Genomic DNA, 18641 nt, shown 5'->3' with positions numbered 1-18641 from the left:
ATATGATAAATACACAGCTTATATAAAGTAGAAGTAATGTATGTGCGGTATAGTCAGGAAGAATAAGCCAAAACGGATTTGTGGGGGAAAAAATCAGCACGTACGCACATGCGCACATCACATATGTGTATGTCACTCACACATGCGCACACAGGTGCCCGCGCAAGGCTTCATGGTCATGGTAGTCTTTCCTGGGGTAAACACAAGTGTCCCGGGATTTGACTGCTATTTTTGTCCCTTATTTGGGAGTGAGAAAGTTGGCAACCCTAAGTGTAAAAGACATGTTGAGGTGAGCTTAACCCTGTTTAAACAGCCCCTCCCCCCCCGAGTCGGCCGGTCCGCAAGAATATTATCAATATTAAACTGGTCCGCGGTGCAAAAAAGGTTGGGGACCCCTGCTCTACCTGCTTTCATGCATATGCAGACATCTCAGGTAATCAGCCCCAGTCTGTAGCTTCATTGTTCTGAGCTGTGATTTAAATTCAAACTACAATCCATATTCAAATCTGACGACTGGTTGCAGTTGAAATTAATATTTGCTATATACCCTAATTCCAGAATACACCCTAAAAGAACCCAGTGATACTAATGTTCCACTGGTATTAATGACAATGCAGCTTTAAACCACACATGCACCAACATTCAAACATGTGATGCAGGAAAGAAATCATTTCGTCATGATAGATGGGGAATCACGGTGGATTACTCACCCGTGTTGCTATCTAGCTTTCCCAGTGCCGGAGGGTTCACACCTGAAGGTCAAGTTTACAGGACCTGTGGGAGAACATTCTGAAACATTGGATTACGAATTTAGTTTCTTTTTTTGAAATTTATGTCTGGAAATACTTCACTTAATGGACTAGAAATTTTATGGTATCGGTGTATATACATCAGAAGTTGTTAATAAAATTTGTGGGTGGCATAAAGGAAAATTCTACTGAAGCTTCTGGACAGCATAAAAATCTAATTGAAGATGACTTGGATGATGCTACCTTGCCTAGCCAGGTGTGCTTCAATCCCGTAAAATATGGTGAACCCCTTGGGAAATGGGGGGGCGGGGGTGGGGACAAGTTGGGCTATATCCCAAGAGCCAACAGCCAATTGGAAAGAAACCTTCAGAAAATCACTGCCCAAACTAGGATACCACACCATCAACAGATCAGACTGAATGGCACAGGAGTTGTAGAAGGAAAGCAAAAACTGAGCAAGCATCAGACAACACACCTCAGCATTAATTTAATGATGGCCCACAACTCACGCTTTCAGTAGTACCTTTGTACCATAGTAATGCCTTCACTCATATACCAGATATACAAAGTTCAAAGTACATTTATTATCAAAGTATGTATATATTATACAACCTTGAGGTTCGTCTCCTTACAGGCAGCCACAAAACAAAGAAACCTAAAAGAAGCTAACGAGCAGAGAAAAAAAAATCTTATGTTTACTCCACATATAATTAAGATTCATCCTCTTGCTCCCTAAATCCGCAGCATACCATACGTGTTCCCTGGATGCAAGGGCGGGATTGTAACTGTTTACCTGAACAGCTAGTGAATTGCCTTCTTTTTCAACCATGACAACGTAAGTATGTTTTTGTTTTACAGCTGAGGGCTTGTTTCCCCTTGTGTTCCTTTTGGTCCTTTTGCCAAACCCCTTCATTCACAGAGTGATTGACGTTGTTGCCTGTACATTCCATTTTCTGGGCACATGCAGTTTTCCAGTCACAGTCTACTTAACATATGATTTTAAAAAGGGCTGTAGGAAGAGGAAGGAAGAAGAGGCAATAAAAGAAAACAGAATCTTAAAATGATTTGTTGAAAAAAATTTAGGAGTCATCTGCATCAGGAAGCTTAGGCATAAGGGAAATTGTAATTGATGCCTTTCATGCCCCAGCCTATGCACATGTTAGTCCACAGCCACAGAACTGCTAAAGAGACCAAACATAAGGAAGCTCTACCATCAAGGTTGTCTTTGCATTGCCCCCACAGACTGGAAAATTGCATATGTCAACCCACTCTTTAAGAATAGAAGCAGGCAAAAGACTGTGAATTATAGGCCAGTTAGCCTGATTTCAGTGATAGGTAAGATGTTGGAGTTTATTATTAAGGATGAGGTTTCGAGATAACATGATAAAATAGGCTGAAGTCAGAATGATTTCCAAAGCAGAAATCTTGCCTGACAAATCTGTTGAAATTCATTGTAATGTTTAAGGGAAACATAAGTGGAAACTTCTTCACTCAAAGGATTGTGTGAGTGTGGAATGAGCTGCTAGCACAAGTGGTACATGCAAGCTCAATTTCAACATTTAATAGAAGTTAGGATAGTTACACGGATGGTAGGGGTAAGGAGGGCACAGGTCGATGGGAGTAGGCAGTTTAAATGGGCCAAATGGCTGTTTCTGTGCTGTACTTTTCTATGAATCTACAACTAAGTAATAGGCAGGATAGACAAAGGAGAATCAGTGAATGGTGTCTACTTGGATTTTCAGAAGGCCTGTGATAAGGAACTGAACATGAGGCTGCTAAACATGGTAAGAGCCCATGGTCTTTCAGAAAAGATATTAGCATGGGCAGGAGGGAATGAATGACAAATAAGGGGGGCTTTATGTGGTTGGCTGTCAGTGACTTGTGGTGCTCCATAGGGGTCTGTACTGCTACTGATTCTTTTTACACTATATACCAATGATTTAGATGATGGAATCGATGGCATTGTGGCCAAGTTTGGGGATGTTCTGAAGGTTGGTGGAGGGGCAGGTAGTGTTGAGGAAGCAGGGAATTTGCAGAGGGACTTAGACAGATTAGGAGAATGGGCAAGATGTGACAGATGGAATATAGTGTAGGGAAGTGTATGATCATGCACTTTGGTAGAAGGAATATACACGTAGACTATATTTTAAACAGGGATAATATTCAGAAATCTGGGGTACAAAGGGACTTGAGTACCCTTGTGCAGGATTCCCTAAAGGTTAATTTGCAGTTTGTGTCAGTGGTGTGGAAGGCAAATGCAATGTTAGCGTTCATTTCGAGAGGTCTAGAATACAAAAGCAAGGATGTAATGCTGAGGCTTTATAAGGCATTGGTCAGACTGCATTTGGAAAATTGTAAGCAGTTTTAGATCCCTTTTCTAAGAAAGGCATTGACAGCATTGCACAGGATCAAGAGGAGGTTCATGAGAATAATCTTGGGAATGAATAGATTAATGTATGAGCAGTATCTAATGGTCCTAGGCCTGTATTCGCTGGAGTTTAGAAGAATGAAGGGGATCTCATTGAAATATACTGAATATTGAAAGGCCTAGACAGAGTGGATGTGAAGAGGATGTCTCCTATAGTGGGGAGTCTATGACTAGGGAGTATAGCCTCAGAATAGAAGGACGTCCCTTTAGAACACAGCTAAGGAGGAATTACTGCAGCCTGAGGGTGGTGAATCTGGAATTCATTGCCACAGCTGGCTGTGGAGGCCAAATCATTGGTATATTTAAAGCGATGGTTGATGGGTTCTTGATTAATCAGTGCATCAAAGGTTACGGAGAGAAGGCAGGGTGAATGGGGTTGAGAGGGATAATGAAGCAGCCATGATGGAATGGTGGAGCAGACTCGATGGGCTGAATGGCCAAATTCTGCTCCTATGTCTTATGATATTATGATGCCAGGATTATAGGTAGACAGATTTTTAGTAAAGGATGTATTATTATGATATATAAAGCATTGAATACTGTCAAAGGGCAGAGGAATTGCAGATTGAAAGGGCACAAATATATTTTAACTGTAAATTAGTGATTTCTGTTTCAAACAGTAAATGAGCTTCTGTACCATGCTCTGCAACTGGATTCTCAACTTCTTCATTGGAGAAAGAATCAGTCAGTGTGACACCTCTTTGCTGCCGACAATCAACACAGGCACACCTCAAGGATACGTGCTTAACCTACCACTCTACTTTCACCACACTCATGACTGTGTGGCTAAACACAGCTCAAACGCTATTTATAACTTTGGAGATGACACCACTGCTGTTGGTAAAATCTCAGATGGCGACAAGGAGGCAGTCAGGAGTTAGATCACCTGGTTGAGTGGCGTCACGACAACAAATCCACACTCAACATCAGCGGGACCAAAGTGATTGTAGACTTCAGAAAGGGAGATCTAGAAGATCACACATCAGTTCTCATTAAGGGGGCAGGGGTGGAAAGCACGAGGAGCTTCAAGATCTTGGGTGTCAATATCTTTGACAATCGATCCTGGACCCAACACATTGATGTAATCTTGAAGAAGGCACCCCAGCGGCTCTACTTTGTTAGCACTACGAGAAGATTTGGTATGTCACCAAACACTCCTGCAAATTTCTGCATCTCAGTCTGGCATGGAGGCTCCAATGTACTGGACTAGATGAGGATGCATTGGGTTGTAGATTCAACCAACTCCATCACCGGCACAAGACTTCCTACCACTGAAGATATCTTCGGGAGGAATCCATCACTAAGGACCCTCAGTACTGGAACATTCCCTCTTCTCATTACTACCATCAGAGAGGAGGTACAGCAGTTTGAAAACCCACATCAAATGATTCAGAAACAGCTTTTTCCCCTCTAATATCAGATTTCAGAATAGTCCATGAACCCATGTACACTACTACATTATTCCTTTTATGGCACTTTATTTTGTAATTTATTCTATTTTTAAATCTTTGCACTGCATTGTTGCAAAACAACAAACTCGATGTCATAAAAGACAACAGTAACTATAAACCTGACTCTATGCTTCTCAGGATTACTGAAATCAACTATAACTTTAAGTGCTTATTTTCAGCATGTCTCACTATTAATTGTGGTGCTTTTAAAATTTCTTTCAACAATCTTATGAGGATTCAATTAATTAAAGGCAGAATAAAATTCAAATTCTATTGATGGGGAGGCACTGCGTTTTTAATGTGCATTTACTTGAAGGGATTCTTCGCTTTACATTGAAACGCTTTCGAGCACCATACAAAAATGGGGGAGGAGAGGGGAGGATCCCAGTGGTATAAAACCTAGCAGTGACCCAAGAGATAAACTGCATTTACATTAGCTTCTGACAAGAATCAAATTAGGGCCTTTTGGACACAAGAACAGGCTTCTAGACTGCAACAGATGGGCCTGAATGTGCTCCCTAGGCAAACTACCAGCGACATCTGTAGCCTCCGAATTCTGGTGGTCTCAACCAATTAACGGGAAAGAAAAGGAGGCCTCTGCATCCATCCAATCGAAGCACCAGCACGCACGTTATTGAAACTGAGCCGGGCATGGGTAAAATGAGGATTAATCACAAAAAAAAAATCCACAGAGCTGCAAAGAGGCCCTGAAAGAGCTATAATGGAGATATTCAACATGCTAAATCGGATTTTTCTTTTTTTTAGACTCCTTCTATGAGGGAAATTTAATCCATAAATTGTATTTCTCCAGTCTCTCATTTCCCATCATTTGCTCTTTAATAAAAGAAGGAACCTGTCTTTATCTAATTGGATTTTTTGAAAAAAAAGCATTAGCAAATAATAATGTTGCCGCAAGTGATAATTGTGAGGATGGAGAGGTCCAGGGAGCGAGGAATAAACTCAGTGCCTCAGCTAATCTGATGATGCCTCAATACAATTCCATTTGCCCGACTCTGTGGAGTTTCTAACACCCACAGTTTGAGGTATTCTTTTTCAATGTTAATGAGACCAAGAAGGCTCTCCTCTCATACATATGTATGAACTTTGGACGTCTGCTGTGACAAACTCATGGAAGTGTAAGAAATAAAGCGGCTGAATGTGCTGAAATGCTATTAACTAATAAAAGCTTGGTTCTAAAATGATACCTTTATTAAAGTATAAAGAGGAGAAGTCCTTTTGGCAACAAAACAGAATTTACAATTAAAATTCTATAATTAAACAAGATTTTTAAAAATTTCTATGTAGCTTGAGGCATTCCTTACCAGAGTGTATGCATATCTCAAAATCTTAAGCATCTATATGGTGATGGGCAGGAGTAATGCAGATCCTATCATCTCATTCAAAAGGAACCCGGTAAGACAAAATTGAGATCATAACTTTACAAAGCTAAATTAATAATCTAGTACAATCTTATTATATTATCCTTTTTACATGAAACTGTATGTTAGTGATGAAGTGCCCCCTTAAGTCTAAGACCATTCTTGTTCCTCTGAGAAAGTGACCCAGGACTTCTGACTGCTCCAAATCACATGCTCCTATTTGGAGGGTCACATTACCTTGCTTTAGCCAGGAGTCTCCTGTTACAAAAAGTATCCATAAAGCAGCTCCCAGGGGCTCAGTGCTTTAGATGTCAGAACAGAGATTTACTTCTTCATTTGCACCTCTCCTACCACACAACCTCTTTGCATTATCATCATCATCATCATCAACAGCACTACTGTTACTACCGCCGCTCAGAAAAAGTCTCTGTCTATCTGATGTCACCTTGCCACCCTGGTAAAGCATCACCATCAACTATTGCAGAGCGAAATGATAGATAGAAGAGCAACACACACAAAATGCTGGAGGAACTCAGCAGGCCAGGCAACATCTATGGAAAAGAGTACAGTCAACATTTCTGATGAAGGGTCTCAGGCCGAAACGTTGACTGTTTACTCTTTTCCATAGATGCTGCCTGGCCTGCTGCATTGTGTGCAATCCTTCAGCATTGTGTGTGTGTTGCTTGGATTTCCAGTGTCTGCAGATTTTCTTGTGTTTGGGATGGTAGAATACATTGGCTAATTTGTATTGGAGTGTTGGGTTCAGGAAGAAAGGGGACAGAAGTTGTTTGAGACTGGCATCAGGGAGTGGGATGGACACTATGTAATGGGATTTCCATGTGAAAGGTAAAAAGATGGAGAGTAGTGAATGGGGGATCTAAGAGTGGGAGACAGAGACTAGGAATGGAGGTGAGGAGAGGTGACCGGAATGACAGGGAGATGATAGATGGTAACAATCAAATGAAGGCTGAAGTGAAGAGAAATCAGGAATAAGGAATGGGATTACAGATATTGGTTACAAGTGCAATCTGAAAGACACTAGCATTGCTTTAGGTCATCCACGTAAATACCTGGATACTGATAGCTACTGGTGTAATTAAAATTTCTCCTACCTCATGTTCACTCTCTCAAATTATTCTCATACATTTGATTTGCCCTCCTCACATGTTCTCAGTCAGATTCTTGGTTGTTGAAATATTTGTTGATTGCACAAAACCATAAAGACACTGCAGCAAACTAAGCATAATCAGATATTTGCAGTAACGTTAAGTAATGCATGTGGTCCAATCAGACTGCCAGGGATTCCTATCCCTCCTTCCACCAGGCTCCATTTGCTCCCATCGTTTTCTCTATTTCTACCACTCGCCTCCACCCCCCCATCCCCATCACCTCCCCTTCACCTTCTTCACCTATCACCTGCCAGCCCCTGCTTTACTTCTTTTTTTCCTCTCACCTCTTTATACTGTCTATCTCCTCTTTAACTACTCCCCTCTGTTATACTTGTTCTTCATGCCAGTTTGTCTTCCCTCATTTCTGTGGCCTTCTCACCCTTTCCCTTCCCCTCCCTCACAACCTGCCCATCAACTCTGAAGCTTCCCCACCTGCTTCCCTTTATTCCATGGCCTATTGTCCTCTCCTATCAGTTTCCTCCTTTTCTCATCACCTCACCTCTTCCACCTATCACCTCCTAGCTCTCACATCATTCCCCTTCATTTCCCCCTCCCCCATCCACCTAACTTTCCTCTCACCTGGTTCACCTATTTCCTGCCAGAATGTGTTCCTACCCACGCTCTACCTTTTAAATCTGGTTTCTGCTGCTTCCCTTCCAGTCTTGACAAAGGGTCTCAGCCCAAAACATTGATGCAGTAGTTTGTTTTCCTCCATTGATGCTGGCTGACCTGCTGACTCCCTCCGACATTTTGTGTGTTGCTCAAGATTTCTAGCATCTGCAGAATCTCCTGTCACAGCAATGAGGAAGTCACACTTGAGGTTTTATAACCATCTACTGATTAAAATCTAAACTGCATTATGATATGATCCCAGGTTCGCTGAGTAATTCTTTGAACCTATCTTTAAAATGATTTATTTCTCAATAGAAACATACTAGCAGCAATCTCTATGCCTATTGCTAGCATCATAGATCCCCACTACCTAGGTCATGCTTTCTTCTCGTTGCTGCCATCAGGGAGAAGGCACAAGAACCTCAGGACTCACTCCACCAGGTTCAAGAACAGTTTCCACCCCTCAACTATTGGGCTCTTGAATTAAAGGAGATAAATTCACTCACTTACCCCAACAATGAGTTGTTTCCTATAACCAATGATCTCACTTTAAGGGCTCTTTATCTTCTTTTTGCATGTTCTTGTTATTTATTGCAATTTATTTACATTTGCATGCGCACAGCTTTTTGCCTTCTGCACTCTGGTTGACCTTTCATTGATCCTGTTTTAGATACTATTCTATACATCTGCTGAGTATGCCCACAGGAAAATTAATCACAGGATTGTATATGATGACATATATGTACTTTCATAATAAATTTACTTTGAACTGTGAGATAAGTTCCAAAATATATAAAGATCATGTCTACAAAACTACACATCCTGTACATTCTAAACAATCCCTTAATTCACGTAATGACTGTACTGAGAAATCTGATTCCATCTTCTCAGTCAATACTCATGTAGGCCAACATGGGCTGACAATACTCAGCTGATGGCTCAGTTTCTGTTCCTATTTGGACTTTAAGTTTGGCTAAATGACAGGTAAGAATTGCCCAAATCTACTCAAATTGAGACCTGGCACTAAAATAAGGTGATCTGTGTTGTTTAACTTCATCCTCCGTAACCAGTTTCCCCCATTCCCCATGTCCCATCCCCCAACTTTCCCTACTTCCCAGTTCATACCAGGACCAAGGCGTCAACAGACTCAAGTTGAATTTAATCTCCTTTATCTAAGTCAGGTCTACTAATTCTTGTGTATGGGGCAACATGAAACATCATGTGATGGTATGTATAAAATTTCACTCCCCAAGATGTGGGTCAGTTGAGAAGTACAGTAAAAATTTTAGAACTTTCAAAGAGAAACAAAGACCATCATGAACATTTTCAATTATGGTTTTAATTAAGAGGGGTAATTAATCTCTTCTCAGGGATCAGTGAAGCCCTTCAAGGATGTTGCGTGCATCCATTTTAGCAACATTTATATCTATTAATAATTTTCATCCATGTTTATTTGCTCTCTGAGAATCCTGGCAAGGAAAAGGGCATGAGAAGAGCAGAGCGTAACTGTAATTTGTGGGGTAGATGTGACAGGAATTCTAGGTCCTGCAGGTTTATCTGATAATTCCATCCAACCTACATAGCCTGTTACCAATACTCCACACACACTAAACAGTACACTACATCTCCAACTGAACCCTCCATAATTATCTGACTGCACTATAATCACTCAACTCTCCCATCTCCCCATGGAATCTACCAGTTACCCAGCCCTTTCTTCCATCACCCCAGACCCACAATCACCCTCCACGTTTGCTCTTTGAAACTCTCCAGATACCCGGTAACAGTGATAAGGTGTACCAAGGCTGTGCAATCTCTCTGAGATTCAGGGAGTCTCCCAGGAGTTGAAAAACATTTACACAACATTGATTTCAAAAAAATCGTACTTTTAAAGTTTTTGTACCACGTCCACTTCTACCTCAATGCTCCAGAACCAATCCTCCGAAATTTTAAAGTAATTAGACCTTAACCAATTTTTCTTCACTGAGAATCTGTCCAGAAATATAAACCTATCCCTCTTGTTCTTGTGACCCAGAATTTCACAGAGCATTAGAAGTGCAATGGCCCCAAGTGATACCGTTTCCTATTCTTGCTCAGTACTAACCTTTCCAAGCATCTGATTTATTTTATCTATTCTTATTGTTGTGATGGCTTCAATTTGCATCAATCATGCAAAGACCCTCAAATCACTTTCATTTCCCACATTAAGTTCTTGCTATTTAAGCAATAATCCCAGCTGGAGTGTTTTTTGCTACCATGTGAAGCACTTTCACGGATTTCATGAAAGCTTATTAATAATTCAATTTGACTCCACTGAAAGGGGATGCTTTCCATAATTTGCAAACAGAAAGTAATTTACATCATTCAGGAAATAAATCTACATCAGATATCACCTTGTGGCCACAACACAATATTGCACCCAATTAATTTTCACTAAGTACTGTTAGCATTACATCACAAATTCTTCCTTCCTTATTGATATGACAGAAACTGAGCCTTGATAACTTAAACTTCTATCCAGCAACCTACACACAGTATAAACTCCACATTTGCATTGAAAGGCTCATCATTTGAGTGACACACATCAAAGTTGCTGGTGAACGCAGCAGGCCAGGCAGCATCTCTAGGAAGAGGTACAGTCGATGTTTCAGGCCGAGACCCTTCGTCAGGACTAACTGAAGGAAGAGTTAGTAAGAAATTTGAAAGTGGGAGGGGGAGGGGGAGATCCAAAATGATAGGACAAGACAGGAGGGGGAGGGATGGAGCCAAGAGCTGGACAGGTGATTGGCAAAGGGGATACAAGAGGATCATGGGACAGGAGGTCCGGGGAGAAAGACGGGGGGTGGGGGAAACCAGAGGATGGGCAAGGGAAATAGTCAGAGGGACAGAGGGAGAAAAAGGAGAGTGAGAGAAAGAAAATGTGTATAAAAATAAATAACAGATGGGGTACGAGGGGGAAGTGGGGCATTAGCGGAAGTTAGAGAAGTCAATGTTCATGCCATCAGGTTGGAGGCTACCCAGACAGAATATAAGGTGTTGTTCCTCCAACCTGAGTGTGGCTTCATCTTTATAGTAGAGGAGGCCGTGGATAGACATGTCAGAATGGGAATGGGATGTGGAATTAAAATGTGTGGCCACTGGGAGATCCTGCTTTCTCTGGCAGACAGAGCGTAGGTGTTCAGCAAAGCGGTCTCCCAGTCTACGTTGGGTCTTGTCAATATATAGAAGGCCACAACGGGAGCACCGGACGCAGTATATCACCCCAGCCGACCCACAGGTGAAGTGTCGCCTCACCTGGAAGGACTGTCTGGGGCCCTGAATGGTGGTAAGGGAGGAAATGTAAGGGCATGTGTAGCACTTGTTCCGCTTACAAGGATAAGTGCCAGGAGGGAGATCAGTGGGGAGGGAAGGGAGGGACGAATGGACAAGGGAGTCGCATAGGGAGCGATCCCTGCGGAAAGCAGGGGGGGGGGAAAGAAAGATGTGCTTAGTGGTGGGATCCCGTTGGAGGTGGCAGAAGTTATGGAGAATAATATGTTGGACCCGGAGGCTGGTGGGGTGGTAGGTGAGGACCAGGGGAACCCTATTCCTAGTGGGGTGGTGGGAGGATGGAGTGAGAGCAGATGTACGTGAAATGGGGGAGATGCGTTTGAGAGCAGAGTTGATAGTGGAGGAGGGGAAGCGGATACCTCCTCTTATTTACCCCTCGATCGTGACCCCACCAAGGAGCACCAGGCCATTGTCTCCCACATCATCACCGACTTTATCTGCTCAGGGGATCTCCCATCCACTGCTACCAACCTTATAGTTCCCACATCTCGCACTTCCTGTTTCTACCTCCTACCCAAGATCCACAAACCTGCCTGTCCTGGCAGACCTATTGTCTCAGCTTGCTCCTGCCCCACTGAACTCGTTTCTGCATACATCGACACGGTTTTATCCCCCCTTGTTCAATCCCTTCCTACCTATGTTCGTGACACTTCTCATGCTCTTAAACTTTTCGATGATTTTAAGTTCCCTGGCCCCCACCGCTTTATTTTCACCATGGATGTCCAGTCCCTATATACTTCCATCCCCCATCAGGAAAGTCTCAAAGCCCTCCACTTCTTTTTGGATTCCAGACCTAATCAGTTCCCCTCTACCACCACTCTGCTCCGTCTAGCAGAATTGGTCCTTACTCTTAATAATTTCTCCTTTGGCTCCTCCCACTTCCTCCAAACTAAAGGTGTAGCTATGGGCACCCATATGGGTCCCAGCTATGCCTGCCTTTTTGTTGGCTTTGTGGAACAATCTATGTTCCGTGCCTATTCTGGTATCTGTCCCCCACTTTTCCTTCGCTACATCGACGACTGCATTGGTGCTGCTTCCTGCACGCATGCTGAGCTCGTTGACGTTATTAGCTTTGCCTCCAACTTTCACCCTGCCCTCAAGATTACCTGGTCCATTTCCGACACCTCTCCCCCCTTTCTAGATCTTTCTGTCTCTGTCTCTGGAGACAGCTTATCCACTGATGTCTACTATAAGCCTACTGGCTCTCACAGCTATCTGGACTATTCCTCTTCTCACCCTGTCTCTTGCAAAAATGCCATCCCCTTCTCGCAATTCCTCCGTCTCCGCCGCATCTGCTCTCAGGATGAGGCTTTTCATTCCAGGACAAGGAAGATGTCCTACTTTTTTAAAGAAAGGGGCTTCCCTTCCTCCACTATCAACTCTGCTGTTAAACGCATCTCCCCCATTTCACGTACATCTGCTCTCACTCCATCCTCCCGCCACCCCACTAGGAATAGGGTTCCTCTGGTCCTCACCTACCACCCCACCAGCCTCCGGGTCCAACATATTATTCTCCATAACTTCCGCCACCTCCAACGGGATCCCACCACTAAGCACATCCTTCTCTCCCCCCACCTCTGCTTTCCGCAGGGATCGCTCCCTACACGACTCCCTTGCCCATTCGTCCCTCCCTTCCCTCCCCACTGATCTCCCTCCTGGCACTTATCCGTGTAAGCGGAACAAGTGCTACACATGCCCTTACACTTCCTCCCTTACCACTATTCAGGGCCCCAAACAGTTCTTCCAGGTGAGGCGACACTTCACCTGTGGGTCGGCTGGGGTGATATACTGCGTCCGGTGCTCCCGTTGTGGCCTTCTATATATTGGCAAGACCCAACGCAGACTGGGAGACCGCTTTGCTGAACACCTACGCTCTGTCTGCCAGAGAAAGCAGGATCTCCCAGTGGCCACACATTTTAATTCCACATCCCATTCCCATTCTGACATGTCTATCCACAGCCACCTCTACTGTAAAGATGAAGCCACACTCAGGTTGGAGGGACAACACCTTATATTCCGTCTGGGTAGCCTCCAACCTGATGGCATGAACATCGACTTCTCTAACTTCCGCTAATGCCCCACCTCCCCCTCGTACCCCATCTGTTATTTATTTTTATACCCACATTCTTTCTCTCACTCTCCTTGTTCTCCCTCTGTCCCTCTGACTATACCCCTTGCCCATCCTCTGCGTTCCCCCCCCTTGTCTTTCTCCCCGGACCTCCTGTCCCATGATCCTCTCATATCTCCTTTGCCAATCACCTGTCCAGCTCTTGGCTCCATCCCTCCCCCTCCTGTCTTCTCCTATCATTTTGGATCTCCCCTTCCCCCTCCCACTTTCAAATCTCTTACTAACTCTTCCTTCAGTTAGTTCTGACAAAGGGTCTTGGCCTGAAACGTCGACTGTACCTCTTCCTAGAGATGCTGCCTGGCCTGCTGTGTTCACCAGCAACTTTGATGTGTGTTCCTCATCATTTGAGTATTGTTTGATGGCTCTGGGCCTATACTCACTCAAATTCAGAAGAATGAGGGGTGACCTCATTGAAACCGATCGAATGTTGAAATGCCTCAATAGAGTGCATGTGGCGAGGATGTTTCCTACGGTGGGGGAGTCTAAGACCAGAGGACACAGCCTCAGAATAGAGGGACCTCTTTTTAGAATGGAGATGAGGAGGAATTTCTTCAGCCAGTGAGTGGTGAATCTGTAGAATTTGATGCCACAGGTGGCTGTGGAGGCCAAGTCTTTATGTATGTTTAAGGCAGAAGTTGATAGATTGTTGATTGGTCAGGGCATGGGGGGATATGGGGGAGGGGAACAGGAGATTGAGACTGAGAGGGAAATGAATCAGCCATGATGAAATGGTGGATCAGACTTGATTTACTGGTCTATTTTCTTCCACATTCTTTCAAATTAAATCATAATTTATCTCAACTTGCCTCCATTTGTATGTATACTTTACCCATATCAAAGCCCTGCCCACAACCATTGCTCTGAAATTGCTTGTTGCATAGCCAAATTAAAAAAAATAGCTTCAAGTTTAAAGGGGAATACGATCTGACGTGAATGAGAAGCTAGGATGTGCTAACAAATAGACACCCAAATTCATATTCCATATTTGCTTGCAAACAAATCCAGATCAAAACAGTAGAATGACCAGCTGATTTGGCTGCAAGGGGAATCCTTTGATTGGAGTCTCAATATAGTTTTCAGGGTGGATGGATCACTGTACAAGACTAGTGTCCATGGACCCATGAACTTTTGCACTTTTTGTTTATTTTGTAACTTTTAGCAATATTTATGTCTGGCACTGTACTGCAGCCACAAAACATCAAATTTCATCACATATGTCAGAGATAATAAACCCGATTCTAATGTTGATTCTGAAACTTCAAGAAGCATTTGGTTGCTAATCATAAGGCTAGCATTGTTCAAATAAGTGTTGCTTTAAATGTCACATTACATTCACTGGATAAGACTCAGTCTTATTCCCAAGTTCTCATGAGCTGCATCAGGTCAGGTTTAGTCTGGATTTGGGATCCTTTTGCAGATAAACACACACACACACACAGAAGTTATGGTGTGGAGTAAAGCTACATGAAATGAAATAAAAATGTGCAGCAGGGAGTGTACTTTGAAAGCCCTGATGCAATGTCTCCACCCCCCCACCCCCCCACCCCCCATTCCTTCACAGATGCTGTAAAACTTTCTGAGTTTCTTCAACTGTTAGTTTGTCACTGTGCGATTAAAAATTGGTTTAACCCAGAGTAAACTGCCGTTATGGCTCTCAAAGTCCACCCTACGTCCCCATCGTGAAGGTGGAAACGGGTAAGGCCAGCCAGCAGGCCGCTCCCCTATACAGTGGATACAATGGATTACAGAAACATTGATGAACTTCGATGAGAAACACTGACTTTGGGTGATGGAGGTGGGAAGGCATGGATGGCAGCAAAGGGCCCAGGAAGAAGAAGCAACTATCTTTATAACCATTTCTATGTCAAACCCCAAATATTGGATTGGGTGACAGGCTCAGAAAATTTTCCCTGGAGTGAAGGAGGCTGAATGGGTGACCTTTTAGAGGTTCATAAAATCAATAGTTAAGGTTATTTCCCCAGGGATGGGGGATAGGGGTGTCTGTAATCAAAAGTCATAGTTTAAAGTAAGAGATCAAAGGACCTGGTGGGTAACTTTTCACACAGATGGTGATGAGCCAATGGAAGGAATTGCCAGAGTAAGTGGTAGAGGCAGGTGCAATTATGGCATTTGGACAGTTACATAAATAGGCAGTGTTTAGAGCGATGTGAGCCAAATGCAGGAAAACAACTTGATTGGCACGGACCAGTTAGGCCAAAGGGCCTAATTCTATGACTCCATGACTATACTGTGAAATTCAGGAGTGCTTTTGTGTCAAGAAAACACATGATGAAGTCATTTCTTGTGCAATGATCTTTGTGCACAGTTGGCTTGGGAACCTGGGATATACGTTCCAAGACTATAGGACAGACCCAAGGGATTACTCCCATGGTACACAGCCCGGGTGCTCTGCAAGCAAGCGATTAAGTTAACTAAGTTGTTGCTCCCTTCCACAATCACGAACAATTCCCAGCAACTCCAATCTCCCAATTGCTAGCCAAACTTCTACAATTCCTTCTTTTTTTCTCTGCTGGCTGCCATTTCTAACCACACACCCTACAATGATGTCAGGATACCTTGTCCTGGTTTTCACCTTTCCCACCTACTTGATTCTCTCTTTCCTAATACCGGCTGACCTCCTCTACCAATATCAGACTGATTCCAACCCTCCCAACCATAGGCTCTACTCTGACCTCTCATCCTCTGCCCTGAACCAAAAGCATGACCAGCCTGTGGCCAGTCTCCCAAACCTAACATGGGATAAGAGCCATCTTAATATTTCTCCCCTCAATGAGGAAATCGGTTCAATTCGTCAATACCACTATAGATCAGTTGATACTTGTAACCTTTTGAATTCTGTAATCATTACAGTTAACATCCTTTCCGCACATCCAGACATCTATTGCTACAAATGAGAATCTGTTTTGTAGGTTATTCTGATCACATAGTTTGCAAATAATGAGGCAGGTTGTAAAGTGGGTAAAATATGCCCTCCCGTGGTGGGATGAATGTATGACAGGCACAGAGAATAATCCGTAGCTTTGTTAAATTTCCAGCTCCCAGAACTACAAAATATCAAAGCTCAAAGTAAATATTATTACAAAGTACATATATGTCACCATATACAACCCTGAGATTCATTTTCTTGTAGGCATATTCAACAAATCTATAGAATAGTAACTATAACAAGATCAATGAAAGATCAACCAGAGTGCAGAAGACAACAAACTGTGCAAATGCAAAAATAAATAAATAGCAATAAGTAATGAGAACATGAAGTAATGAGATAAAGAGTCCTTGAAAGTGAGATCACTAATTGTGGGCAAGTGAGGTTGTATAGCTATCCTCTTTTATACAGGAGCCTGATGGGTGAGGGCAGTAACTGGTCTTGAATCTGGTGATGCCAGTCCTGAGGCTCCTGTACCAGGTTCAAGAAATACTTTACTTTATTGTCGCCAAACAATTGATACTAGAGCATACAATTATCACAGCGATATTTGATTCTGTGCTTCGCGCTCCCTGCAGTACAACTCAATAGTAAATAGTAAAGATTTAAATTATAAACCATAAATAGAAAATAGAAAAGGGAAAGTAAGGTAGTGCAAAAAACCGAGAGGCAGGTCTGGATATTTGGAGGGTACGGCCCAGATCTGGGTCAGGATCCGTTCAGCAGTCTTATTACAGTTGGAAAGAAGCTGTTCCCAAATCTGGCCGTACAAGTCTTCAAGCTCCTGAGCCTTCTCCCGGAGGGAAGAGGGACGAAAAGTGTGTTGGCTAGGTGGGTCGTGTCCTTGATTATCCTGGCAGCACTGCTCTGACAGCATGCGGTGTAAAGTGAGTCCAAGGACGGAAGATTGTTTGTATGATGTGCTGGGCTGTGTTCACGATCTTTTGCAGCTTCTTCCGGTCTTGGACAGGACAATTTCCATACCAAGTTGTGATGCACCCTAGAAGAATGCTTTCTACGGTGCATCTATAAAAATTAGTGAGTCTTTTAGGGGACAGGCCAAATTTCTTTAGCTTTCTCAAGAAGTAAAGGCGCTGGAGGACCTTCTTGGCAGTGAACTCTGCTTGGTTGGACCAAGTCAGGTCATTTGGGATATTGACCCCGAGGAGCTCAAAGCTTTTGATCTGTTCCAATTGCGCACCACCGATGTAAGTTGGGTCGTGCGGTCCGCTACTCCTTCTGAAGTCAACAACCAATTCCTTCATCTTGCTGACGTTGAAGGATAGGTTATTGTCTTTGTACCATGCCACCAGGTTCTTAATTTCCTCTCTGTACTCAAACTCATCATTACCCAAGATACAGCCTACAATTGTGGTGTCAAATATAATGCCTCAGTGACAGAAGAGGATCTCTGACTCCATGACAGGATTCTGGACATACTATCTGTGAATGTCCAGAATGAGTTCTGAATGACTCAAGCATTAGATCTTCAAACTACAGTGGTTGGGGGGGGGGGTGGATTTTCTACTTCCTTTGAGTGTGCACATCGTCTGGTCAACAGCTTCTTAAATGAAAGCATCCAATACAATTCTAAACACAAAGACAGAAACCCCTATTAAATTTGAACTGCTACCAGGAACTATATCCAGAGCTGACTAATTTCCAATTTGATCTCACTTTCACATGGTCAGTCCCTGGTTCTTCCCTTTCTAACTCTCTATTTCCAGGTCAGGGGACAGGTACAAGCACATAGTCCCCATGTTATAAACTATCACCTTGCAACCTGCTTCCTGCAGACACTCTAGTTAATTTTCCTAGTTTCTTCAGCTCCATCAAAACTGTTGTGATCATGATGCCTTGTATCCCAGTCACTCAGAGAAGTTTCCTTTCTTCTTGATAATGGTTTTGCTCCACCCTGAACAAAAGGGGTCTCAGCCACTTGTGTTCGATCTGTCACACTGCTCCCCTGCCTACCTTCTCTCACCCACAGCAAGGGCAGCTTCCCTTTTTCTCACCTTTCACTTTATCAGTCACCACCCTCTGCTAGTGGCAGCACAGTGACACAGCCCCGCAACACCCAAGACCCAGGTTCAACCCTGACCTCGGGTGCTCTCTCTATAGGGTATGCACATTTCCCCTGGGACTATGTGGGCTTCCTTCCTGTGCTCTACCGCATTCCAAAAAGATGTGGGCTGTTAGCCATCGGCAGAAGGCCTGTGACTAGCGATGTGCAACAGCGGCGTCTGCTGAAACCTGTTGTTATTTGCATAAGGTCATTGGGTGTGAACGTACAAGTAAGTTTGCAGATGGTACTAAAATGGGTGGTATCATAGACCGAGAGGAAGATTATTAAAAATTATGGTGGGATCTTGATCAGCTATGTAAGTGGGCTGAAGATTCAAAGTTTAGCGTTCAAAGGAAATTTGTTATCAAAACTGATTGACAAAC

At 43.3% G+C, this 18641-nt stretch overlaps 1 protein-coding gene across 4 annotated transcripts in view; it reads right to left on the bottom strand.

The window, feature by feature from the left end:
• alpk1 (alpha-kinase 1) overlaps positions 1-18641 on the bottom strand; it is a 132644-nt gene that overhangs the window by 85807 nt on the left and 28196 nt on the right. Inside the window, exons 2-3 of one of the 4 annotated variants that reach the window (XM_063046369.1) lie at positions 5951-6015; positions 711-789 (exon numbers count right to left, since the gene is read on the bottom strand). The exons of 2 other annotated variants lie outside the window; for them this stretch is intronic. The gene's annotated coding sequence lies outside the window, so the exon portion shown is untranslated. The remainder of the gene's footprint in view (positions 1-710; positions 790-5950; positions 6016-18641) is intronic. One more of the 4 variants, XM_063046368.1, reaches the window with a different exon arrangement.

Source organism: Mobula hypostoma, chromosome 4, assembly GCF_963921235.1.
Source record: "Mobula hypostoma chromosome 4, sMobHyp1.1, whole genome shotgun sequence".
Lineage (NCBI taxonomy): Eukaryota > Metazoa > Chordata > Chondrichthyes > Myliobatiformes > Myliobatidae > Mobula > Mobula hypostoma.
The sequence above is the reverse complement of the archived record's forward strand: the minus strand, read 5'-3'. Positions and strand labels throughout refer to the sequence as shown.